Source organism: Halichoeres trimaculatus, unplaced genomic scaffold (assembly GCF_033239565.1).
Source record: "Halichoeres trimaculatus isolate MK-OKI-2021-1 unplaced genomic scaffold, fHalTri1.1 fHalTri1_scaffold_19, whole genome shotgun sequence".
Lineage (NCBI taxonomy): Eukaryota > Metazoa > Chordata > Actinopteri > Labriformes > Labridae > Halichoeres > Halichoeres trimaculatus.
This window is the reverse complement of record NW_027437197.1, coordinates 22,781,925-22,793,592: the sequence shown is the minus strand read 5'-3', so window position 1 is coordinate 22,793,592 and position 11,668 is coordinate 22,781,925.

Sequence of the window (11,668 nt, the reverse complement as noted above, 5' to 3'; positions counted from 1 at the left end):
GTTAATGTTTTATTTTCCCTGCAGTTCTGATGTCTTACCACTAGATGGTGCACTGTAGAGACATTGGCTTTGTTGAGGTGAAGCGTAGGCCTATTACTCCACGTTTGCACTTTACCCTCTGACCCATCAGCCCTTCTGTAAAGATGAATGGACCTAAGAAAAGGAAAGTGGACAAAACAAAACTCATTGAAACATATGGAAGTGCGCATATGCGCGCGGATAAGATTGAGTGGATCGTCAGCGGTCTGTTTCTTATAAAAAAAAAAAAAAAAAAAAAGCTCAGGAACATGTCTGTATAAACCTTCAATGTGAGTTATTTGTCTAATTTTTATATAGAGACATTCACATTTGATATCAAAACATCACACAAACAATTTTGACACAATCCTTTATTATTTTTTGTTTTTTTCATTTTTAAAACCAGGACAGAAAAACTGTGTTTTTCTGTTTTTCTGTAATTCTGTTTTTCCGTTTTGGTTTTAAAACAGAAAAACAAAAATACAAGTCCATTTTTTTTTTCTTTTCTTTTTTTTTTTTCTAAATTTTGTTTCGAAACAGAATAACAAAAGAACGAAGCATGCACGGATTCAAAATCCCATTATAATTCCATTCACTTATATTCTAATTTTAATTTCAAAACAAAATAAATACAGCAAAAAATAGACCGTTATTTGTTTTCTGATTTTTGATTTGAAAACGAAAAATTGAATAACTAGTCGTTATCCGTTTTCCGATTTTGGATTCTAAAACGGATATGGAATGAACGAATGATACCCTGATCGTTACCAAAGCACTCCATCCATCTGCTCCTGGTCCGGCCCCTTTGTCAAATGTTAGAACCCATTGTGGCCCACGAATCAAAAAGTTTGCCCACTCCTGATCTAGACAAACAGCCCCTCTGATGGCAAAGTTAAGTGAAAAAAAACAACAACTTCTTAATACAACACACACTGTTATAGGCATCAGTTAAAGTGTCATTGAACTAATCATGGCATAAAGTGAAGATAACCCAACCTGCTGAGTTTGGTAGCTTCAGTTTGATGTAGGTTCTCTGCCTACTTTCACAATCATGTGTCTGAGCTGGCTTGCATCCTCTTGTAATGCTGCATTAACACCAAAATATCCCGTACAACCTTGCTTAAAAATGAGTATTTAAATCAAATATCCTCTTATAGCTGCAGTGTGTTGTAATTTTGATGACCTCATTTGCTTTTGTTGCACTTATTCAGGAGAAATATCCCTCAGGAGCCATGGATAATGTAGTGCTACTGTTGTCAAAGGCTGAGTAATATTCTGATCTCCATGTGGAAAAATAGCAAAGTGTTTGTTGTGTTGAGTAAAAAACAGTGCGAATAACTTGTAGAAAACCTGTAACTACAAAAAAAAGGAGAAGAAGAAGTAAGCAGCCTCAGGGGTAGAAAACAACAGAGCACATCGCACAGAGTTACAATGACAGTGTTTTTTTTTCACTGAACCGTTTTGACCATGACTGGAGAAAAAACACTGCAGAGGCCTTTTTCTGTTGGCACAGGCAAGAGGGGATAAAATACTGTAGGGAAACTAGACCTACAATGCTACAACTACTTCCCCACACAAAGTATATGATAGTGATACAAATGTTGAAACTTTAGAAGCTCATCTGTTAGCTGTGTGTCTGAATCGAGGCAGAAAAAAAAAAAAAACCTATGAGCCAAAAAAATCACTGAAAACATTTGTATGTATCTTTATCCCTTGCAGACTTGTTTCATAAGACAAAATATTGTCTGTTTTCCTTCCCAGCACTTCAATTGTAATACAGTTTCCACTGGTTATGAATCATCTCTAATGAAAATAACAAGCCCTTTATTGCATCTCGGAGGAGGCACGGATTGTTGTCGAGGAAACAATGACTGTCTGCAACAAAGTTTTTGCCAATCCATCTCGCATGTTTGGGTGTACTATTGGATGGTTAAAGTGATATATTTCAGCTGCTTGTGGCTTTTGTGAAAAAGAAAGTCATTGTTTTTAAACTCTGCAGACCTAAAAAAAATGTCTCCACACCATCCTGGCAATTTATACAACCACTCTGCAGGTATTTCACTTAAAACCACAAGTGTAAACCCCCTCAGTCATTACAATTCATCTTCTCCTGGATGTGAAACTTTAGGTACAGTTTGTGAAACCTTTCAGTGTGGAGCCAGCTTTTGACTGACCATTCAACAGTCATTACGACTCTCCCTTGAGCCCCGTAGTGAAAAATAATGTTTCATCCCATGGTATCATTAAGCCGCTGTGCTCCTTTACTGATGGAGCTTAACATATGTTTGGATAGTCTGCGTGTGCAAAACAGTGTCAAGCTCTCTTCGTTATTTCATACATCTTTTTTGTTTTCTTCATAAAATCGATGACTCATGCTTAACGCTTTGTATTAAGTTAGCTGTGTGTGGTGGAGGTTGAACATCTGTTCATCCGCTGGTAATTTGATGCTGCAAATGGTTTTCCTTTATCACGTCTAAAAACCCTCTGGCTATCATACGGTCAGTTTTCAAAACAATGGTTACTCATTGTAATATGTATTTGAGTCAAGCCCCCTTTCCACCAAGCAATCTGGTTTAGATCAGTACCAGGGGCGTATTTAGTGGTTTGGGGGCCCAAGGCAAACCCAGTCAATGGGGCCCTCCATGTCCTTGTAACTCATCTTCCTCAGAGCTGGACTGGCCTTCTCTGGGTCCACTGTCTCTTTCCCAGAATCAAGGCATGAGACAGTGCTAATCTTGTACATGGTAACTTAACACAACTAAATGCATTTCCTGAAGTTCTGTACTTTAGTTTGATTTTGAAAAATGTGAATCCATAATTTAGTCCACTTTGTCCTGGATTTGAAATCTTTTATGGTCAATTGACAGCTTATTTGTCCCACAGTGGGGAATTTACAGAGTAGCAGTAACAAACAAGAAAGTATGAAGTGAAAAACATTACAATAGGTAAATATTGAAAAAAATTATTTAGTAAAAAAAAATATGTAAATATTAAGCACAAGATAAAACTGGAAAAAATTCTACTGAAAGAGGTGATATTTACAGTTACCATACTTTTTGGTACTATTATTTTAAAGTTAATGTTTTTTTATTTGACCCCCTGTCCAGAAAGTTATGTATCCAAAAAAGACATTTTGTACAATAATGTTTATCACCAACTCAAAAAGTTTGATTTCAAGAAAATTATCTTGTTTCCTGGGCTACATAAAGTCTTTAAAATCCCAAAAGTCTTATATGTTTATCTCAGATCTCAGAGCAACATTGTCTTCTCCGACTTGGTTGAAAATAAGAAAATAATGGGAAAAAAGTGTTTTTACCACTTTCTTCCTGAGTCAAATTTTCAGATGTGTTGTAACATGGAATAGCCCATTGAATAAGAAGGGAGGGGGAGTACCCAAAAGCCTTTTGATGTATTTTGAAGCATGTGAAGTAAGATTTAGAAAAAAGGAAGACTTTCAATTGAAGAGAACTTCATAAATCAGTTTTTAAGAGATGATTTGGGGGCCCCTGGGAATCTTGGGGCCCCAGGCAACTGCCTCTGTTTGCCTCATTGTAGCTACGCCCCTGATCAGTATGGTTTGGTACGGGTTGGCTCAGTTAAACTTGATCTTATTTGTGTTTCCATGGCCAACCATGCCCCCATATGGTAGGCAGCGTGTAAGCTGGATGCTGACATTTGCATCAGTAACATAATAGTGTGACGCCATAGCAGCACGACACAGAGCACCCTGCTAATAAATCTAACAAAGAGGAGAAATGCGAAACAGTAACCAAAGAGCAATGATGGAAGACATGCAGCAATTTGTCCTCTTGTGATTGGCATGTGGCTCTTTGATACAAAATGCAATCAAGCTTTGTTTCAGAGAAGTCTGTGTGCCACCAGGAGAAATACAGCAATACATAAGTGACGATTCTTTCTTTTAATCAATCAACAGTCTGCAGTGTTGTAGCTCCACCTTCTGGGATCAGAACCGTTTGGCCTGGCATCCCTACAGAAGGGTCCCAAAAAGTGGGACGGTTCATCTTGGTTATTTGGGGATCTGTTCCAGGATTAGTCAGTGGAAAAGCCGCAAAGTGTGTGTCGTGTCGAGACAAACCAAATTAAACCGCTTGGTGGGAACAGGGCTTTGGAGACATATATCTTCAAGAACACTTCAGTCAGAACCACTTTGTCAAACTAATCTTTATTAACTTGCACAGTTTCATTTGGCGGTGTGGCTCTGTTCTCGAACTCCCTACTCTTCCACGCGCTTATATGGAAAGCCTGAGGCAGGAAGAGCACACCTTCCTGCCCATCACGAGCCATACAACAGGAGGAGGTGGGGTGGAGGTGGGTTGCAAAATGCCAGCAGAGGAAGCAGGAAGGAGGCTGTTCTGGAGCTGTTGAAATTACCCACTCTGAATGCAATTTTCCAATAGGAGGACACAGGAGTCGGCCACGCAATCAGCTGATCTGCACCGATGATGACAGCTAAGCTGTTAGAGCTTGACATCCTGGCCTGCCTGAACTAACGCTGTGCCTGATGTTAGGATACAAGCTAAACAGTGACCAGGAGAAGCTGTGTAACGATAAGGTCTTTCCTCCTTGAAATATTCCATTTAAGATGAAGCTACAATATGGATGGAAAAACAGAAGAAGGAGCTGAGATGAGCAATTCGTCCAACATTTCCCAGCAAAGGAGGGGAACTAGACCAAAGTGGCAACCTCTGGTCTGGAAAAATTAAGTCTATGCAGAAGTGTTTGCCGTTAAAACTGGCTGCAGAAATACCAAGTCAAAAAAGCCAATTTACTCAGCAAAACTGAAAATGTTTACAGCTTGGTTAAAAAACAACAGTTGGGGTTTGAATCACTCATTTCTCCACAAAGGGAGATTTTTTCTCACAACTTGTTATTTTAGAGGGAGTAACACTTTTGCGTTTGCCAATGTTAGGGCCAGTTTTTGGCAGTGATTTGTTACTAGTAACACTTTACTGTAATTTAAAGATAGATAGATAGATAGATAGATAGATAGATAGATAGATAGATAGATAGATAGATAGATAGATAGATAGATAGATAGATAGATAGATAGAAAGAAAAGAATAGAATAGAATAGAATAGAATAGAATAGAATAGAATAGAATAGAATAGAAAATACTTTATTTATCCCCGAGGGGAAATTCAGGAGTCACAGCAGCAATCAAGAAAACAAAAGTAAGAAAGTATATAGAAAGTCCACAAGAAAATAGATGACGACATCCCGTCCACCACTCTCCAGCCCAGCCAGTCTCCACCTCCACAGGGTCCAGGACTGGGCCTCCCCAGCAGTCTGTTCAGTCTCTGTCTCCTGGATCCTGTCTGCTCACAGCAGGTGAAGCTCCTCCAATGTGGCGCCGGCGTCCCATGTCAGCTCTGTCAGCCACGTCCATGAACAGCACGATGCTGCTGGGTTAGCACAGCTAACTCGTCCATCTTATTGGAGATAGATCCCACGCTCCCAACAACGATGGATGGAAGGACAGGTCCACGTTGTCACCTCCCAGCACGACGTCCTCACCTCCTCCTCCTCACCTTGAGGGAAATCATCAAGCCATACACCAGTTAGCATTGACATGCTACAGGCTGCTAACAGCTAATTTCACATGTAAACAATGCAGCCATGGTTACATGTAGGATCTCCAGACAAAGACAGGAGAAAAGTAGTAAAAATATCGCTGAAGCCACAAAAAGTTTGGTGTCCATGACCAACAATGAACCATATAAAGTGATGATCCACTCCAAATACAAAGATGACGAAAAAGAGACGAAAAAAAATACAAGAAACGGACAAAGAAGAGAGAGCTGCTGCAACAGGCAGCTACTTGGGCAGCGCCTAGCAAGATAGATAGATAGATAGATAGATAGATAGATAGATAGATAGATAGATAGATAGATAGATAGATAGATAGATAGATAGATAGATCATTTAATGTTCTTCACAGGAAATTTGTTGCCACTGTCTGCACAGAAAAAGTACACATACACGAACAAGAGAAAGTACACATACACAAACAGCTATCTCCATATCCATGCCCTCACAGAACACATAGCCACTCATTGTCATCCACATATTTACAACACATTACAGTCACTTGGATGCTTTGTGCAGTAGAGTTGGCAGAGAGGACAAAGTTTTCAGGCTATGGCCCTGTATCTGCGTCCATATGTGAGGAGTGTGCAGAATGAGTACAGGGGATGGCTGGAGTCAATTATGGTGTGTGCTCTGCTAGTGATGGCTATGTAATAAAAACACTTTTACTTGAAATTCCAGTAATAATATTACTCATGCAAAAAAATAAAAAATAAAAATAAGAGTCTTGTTACTCCCTTGCTGTTGTTACCTACTGATTAATTTCATCTCACATCCCAGCTGAGCAGCAAGGTAGATGGCATAATGGTTGCCAGGTATGTGCTTTTCCCACAAAATTTGGCATCTTGTCAGAATAGTACATTTCATTTCAAGGCACCCAAGGACACCGTACAAAACACAGTTTAAAAACACTCAACAAGAGAAAAATGGATAATATTATGTGCTACTGTGGGAGGTTTGGCTGATGGGCTTGTTTTTTTCAGTTGTTGACATATATACCTTGCAACCCTGGCTAGCTTGAAAAATGGAGCAGTTCACCTTCCGCTTATCACTTTAGATTCTTCATGAGGCAAGATGACAGCAAAATCTGTGTAAATTTTGTCCTGATTCCAGGTCTCTCTCAGCCTAGTTTAACTCAGACTGGTTTCTATTTATTGTGTCTCTTATCCTCAGTTGAACCAGATGTTTATTTCATATAGCCTGTAACGTTCAAAGGCTGCAGAAAAAAAAAACAAACACGCCTGCTGGAAATTTTACTGATGACATTGGCACAGGGGCCATGTGCAAACTCAGGCCATGTCCAAACGTAGCCAGGTATCTGGAAAACTGCATATATTTTTATACGTCAAGGCCTGTCATCCGCACAAAACCACAGTTTTATGTCACTAAAAACAATGTTTTCTGAAAATGCCCTCCAAAGTGAAGATTTTGGAAAACTCTTGTTTCATGGTTTCATGGAGACACCAGTAAACAGAGTTTTGGGTTCTCCAATGTCACAACTGAATAATGCGGGCTCATTCTGATTGGCTGGCATGGGTTCCACGTCTGAAAAACACTGCCAAACATGGGTTTGGTATGCCTCGAGCTGCACTTATCAGTGGTTTTCCCCACTCAGTGGACCAAAGTATTCTTAAAAATGAACAAAGGGGGGAAATTTGTTTTTGAAAATGCCTGGCTACATGTGGACATGGCCTCAGAATCACAAGGAGAAGGACACAGTTACCACTTTTGTGGGGTGTAAAAAAAAGTAAAAAGTAGTGTAATGTATTACTTTTGGGAGGGGGTAATTAGTAAAGTCATAATATTACTTTTTAAAAGAGTAACGAGTAATTGGTAACATATTCGTTTTTCCAGTAACGGGCCCAACAATGGTAAAGGCATGGCTGTCTTGACTGACAGGCGGGCACCCTGTAGCTATCTGCTAATAAGCTAAAGTGCTGCCTCTTTGCATTATCGATGCAGTCAATCGACAATTAATTGGGTTATGAAACTGTAGAAAGTTAGAGGTCATGTATTTCAGGAGACAGCAGTTTGTAGTGTCAGCTCCTCTGGCTTCAGGGGGACAAAAAACCCAAAACAAACAAAAAACTTTTTAGCACTTTTAGTTTGTTCCTCTTGGCCAGTTGTAGCTCACCTTGGCCCTAAAGGTTGGAAAGAGTGAGGGGTAGCCATCCATCTCTGCAAGAGCTTTAACACCCTGGTCATGCAAGGCAAAAACAGCAGCACCAAATCCTGAGCCAGGAGAAAACTCAATGTCTGGACTGTCTGATGTAATGCTCCACTTCTTTTTAACATCCATAAGAAAACATACAGGAATCCTCAAAGCACGAGTTGTCAAATCCAATCACTGAAGCAAACAAAATTAAAAACTGAGTGATGAAGTTCAAGCTCAGTTAAATAACTAAGTCTCTTAATATCTCCTCTTTGAAGACACTGCCTTTTGGAGAAAAAAAAAGAGCTCAGATAACTTGACTCTTTCATGATTTTTTGGACAGAGCTGGGGAGTTGGAGGCTTGTGAAGTTGGCTAGTATGTGCTGCTGAATTCCTGCCCCTGGCTATTTATTGCTTTTGCATGAGTTTTTCTCAGACTCCGAACTAACTAAGGACCAAAAATCACTAAATTTAAAATGCAAAAGTGCTGCTGTTGGAGTCTGACCAGAAACAGCTGAGAGAGGGGTTTGGTAAGAAAACTTCATAATCAGCTGGTTAACAGAGTTACATCACAGTCTTTACATCTTTCTCTGTATTCAGTTATTTTCTTTCCCCATCTTTCTGCAGTGCTCTTTAATGTCACGCTGTAGAGTAGCTTAAGCCTGCAGGAGAGGGTCAAAAAAGACATAAGGTGTTGAGCTAATAGACAGACACATTAGTTCTCATAATAATGATGAACAGGCTCTCCTCTGGACATCAGAAAGGTGAGAGGCCCCCTCACTTCACTCTCAGAGGTACTTTAGCCTGAGGACTAAACGAGGGCTGAAGAACTCACCTGGTTTTGAATCATAACTCTGTTTTTAGTGGAACTGCAACTGCAATTTAGGGCCTCACACTTTTATTTCATTTTACAGAAACAGAGCGTTTTCAGCAATCCAAAACCACTTTTATCATAATCTGATAAGTCTGTTTGTTTTTCTTTTACATATGTCAACAAACGGAGATAAGGCGAGCAGAGTCTGTGGCTCCTTTTTAGTCACTTCTAAAAAAACTCACTTTTACTACCTGGCTTTTATCTGATGCTGTCTTTCACCTTTCATTTTTATCTTTATCTTATCTTGGCTTTACAGTCTTTATTTTTGGCCTTTTTTGTATCTTTTACCTCCCAATACTTGTAAGTCCATCCTCTTTTAATTACTTCTTCTATGTTATGTTAACATATTAATGTAGTTGCTTACTTTCATTCAGATTTGATCTAAACTTTCACTCACTTTTTTTCCACTTTTAATCCTTTCATTGATACCCTAATTGTTTTAACTTTTGCTCATGTGTGTAATTTTACTTTATCTTTGATTTACTATTAACATGGCTTTATAACTATTTGTTATTTATCATCATTATAATGTCACATTTTCATATATGCTGTCCTGCTTTTTTTAAACTCATTTTGTTGCCTTTTTTCCTTTTTCTTACTTATTTTTATTATTATTATTTTATTTTATTTCATTTTATTTTATTATCATTATTATTATTTTTTTTTTATTTCAGCCCTCATGGTCTCATTTAATGTTACATGGTTCTTGTGTTGTCTGGATTATGCCTTGTGTCCTGTTTTTGTTTCCCTGTGCTTTGTCTGCTTGTTCCTGTTTTTTGTCGGAATACTTTTCTGTTTTTAAAGGTGCTGTTTATTATTATTATTATTATTATTATTATTATTATTATTATTATTATCATTACTATTATTACTATTGGTCCAATTATAGGGACCATTTCAAGTTGATTCTTTTAGAGCAAATTAAACAAAGTTTCAATGATTTATTCTTGGGATCCAATTCATTTAAAAGTTCATATATTTAATATACTTGAGTTAATTTATTTAAACATATTAAGTTTTGTTTATCAGGGCAGCTGGTGCAGGTGTGAGGGTCAGTTTTTTACATGCAGGTTGAGTGGAGTTTAAGCCAAACATTTTTTTTTTTTCTTTTTTGACTGTGTGATGGTAAAAGGTCTTTTGGATTTTTATGATGAGTTGGACTTATGAGATTCCTAAGAAAGAATGATAAAAAATGGAACTTGTACAAGTCAAGTAAATGGACCAGATTGTGACTAATGGATTTTTTTTTTTTTTGAAAAGTTGACACGTGTCAGGACAGCAGCTAAGGCTCCTCTCATTCAGGCTTATTAAACACATGGAAGGATCCGTCACTACATTATTAATAAATGTGCCTTTTTTGTTGAATAGTACTACATATTTAGATTGCCCTTGCTGTTTATGGAGAGAGGACCACTTCTCTCATACTGTAAGGCTCAGTTAGAAAAACAAATAAATTCAAGGGCTCACAGAGATCCCCAAGGATTTATCTTAGATATAACAGTGTTGTGATGCATAAGTCCAGGGCAAGTCTGTCTCAAGTACCAATTCTTCTGAGGCCCTGTCTCCACGACGTTTCACCCCAAAATACAGAGAACTACAGACACGCTGAGTGACTGCAGTAAGCATGCCAGGCCTGTAGTTGGCGCTATAACTGTCTTGTCGAGAAGCGGCTTTTGGTAGACTGTATAAAACATGGACGTAGCCACATTGGAAGTGGCAAGGACTTTGCGCACTGCTATAGGGTGCCTGTCAGTCACGTGACCTGAGCTGTGCCTCTGATTGGGCCATCTTAATATCCTCTGTATTGTTGTATAGTCTATGCCCATGCCCGAAGTGAAACGTGTCGTCAGCGTTTCCACTGAAAATGCTTGGCTTGCTGTTTACATGACATGGTGGCAGAAGCGTTTAAGAAAAATCCCACTCTGACGGTTGTCTTCGAAAGTTTGTGTTTAAATGAAAGGCTGAAATGCAACAAAACTTTTGCGTTTCATCCTAAAACCGTTGCACTCAAGCATTGACATCAGTTGACTCAAAAGATGGAGAGTTTAACCCAGATGAATTCACAGACTGTTTATTTTTTCGTTGTTTGATTCTTGTTTACGGCCCTGATAAATTAGTCAGTTTTCAAGCGAGGGCTGGCGTGTGCGTTCAGCTGCATGCATATTCACATCCTGCTTTAACAGAAACAGTTCCTGCCAGGATGCTGAAAGAGGTGCCATGAATTGTTGGTCTGCTTTCAAAGATTTTCCAGCAAATGTGAGCATAGGCTTTGCAACATGTTCTTTCTTTTAAGGAACTGCTGAGGAAAAGACGGGGACAAACTTTAATGGAAAGTTGTCCAGGATGCTTTTAGAGAAGTGAGATGCTAAAGTTTCTTGGAGCGTTGCTAACAATCCTGTCAGCTACAGTTAGAAAGTTCTTGCAACTTGACCAGTGTGATTTTCTTTTTTACCTAGACATGTCTCAACTACTAAGTAAAGAGTTATGTGATGCTGCTGTGACTCCTCCATCAGCTGATTCTAGCTTTGGTCATCCCCCCCTGCAGCTGCAGGCTTTTGTCTGGCATTCTTCCGACAGCATCCCAGGTATGTGTCAGGATGAAGGTCTTCCCACCCAGAAACTCCATCATTCCTTCATGAGACATAGTTTTAGCAACATCCCAAGTACAGTCTTTTCCTCACAGGGCAAGAAACACAAAGACAGGAACCGACACTTCAATTCCATGCCATTACACCTGAATCACATGACTCATGACCAGGATCCCACACAACATTTAGGTGTGAAGGAATAAAAGGAAATGCTTTTTTTTATCTCACATGTCAATTGGAGAGGTGACACATTTTAAAGTAAGTGACAAAACTAAAACAGCAGGTACAGCTGCCTTTAGCTTGGTGCGTTGACATTTCCTATTTCACAAGTTTAGAGAAACTGGTGAGGGGTTATCTGAGTCATCAACCATGGAGCCACACCACACTCCATTATGAATAATTAAATCTCAAATCTTTGAGACCTCTGT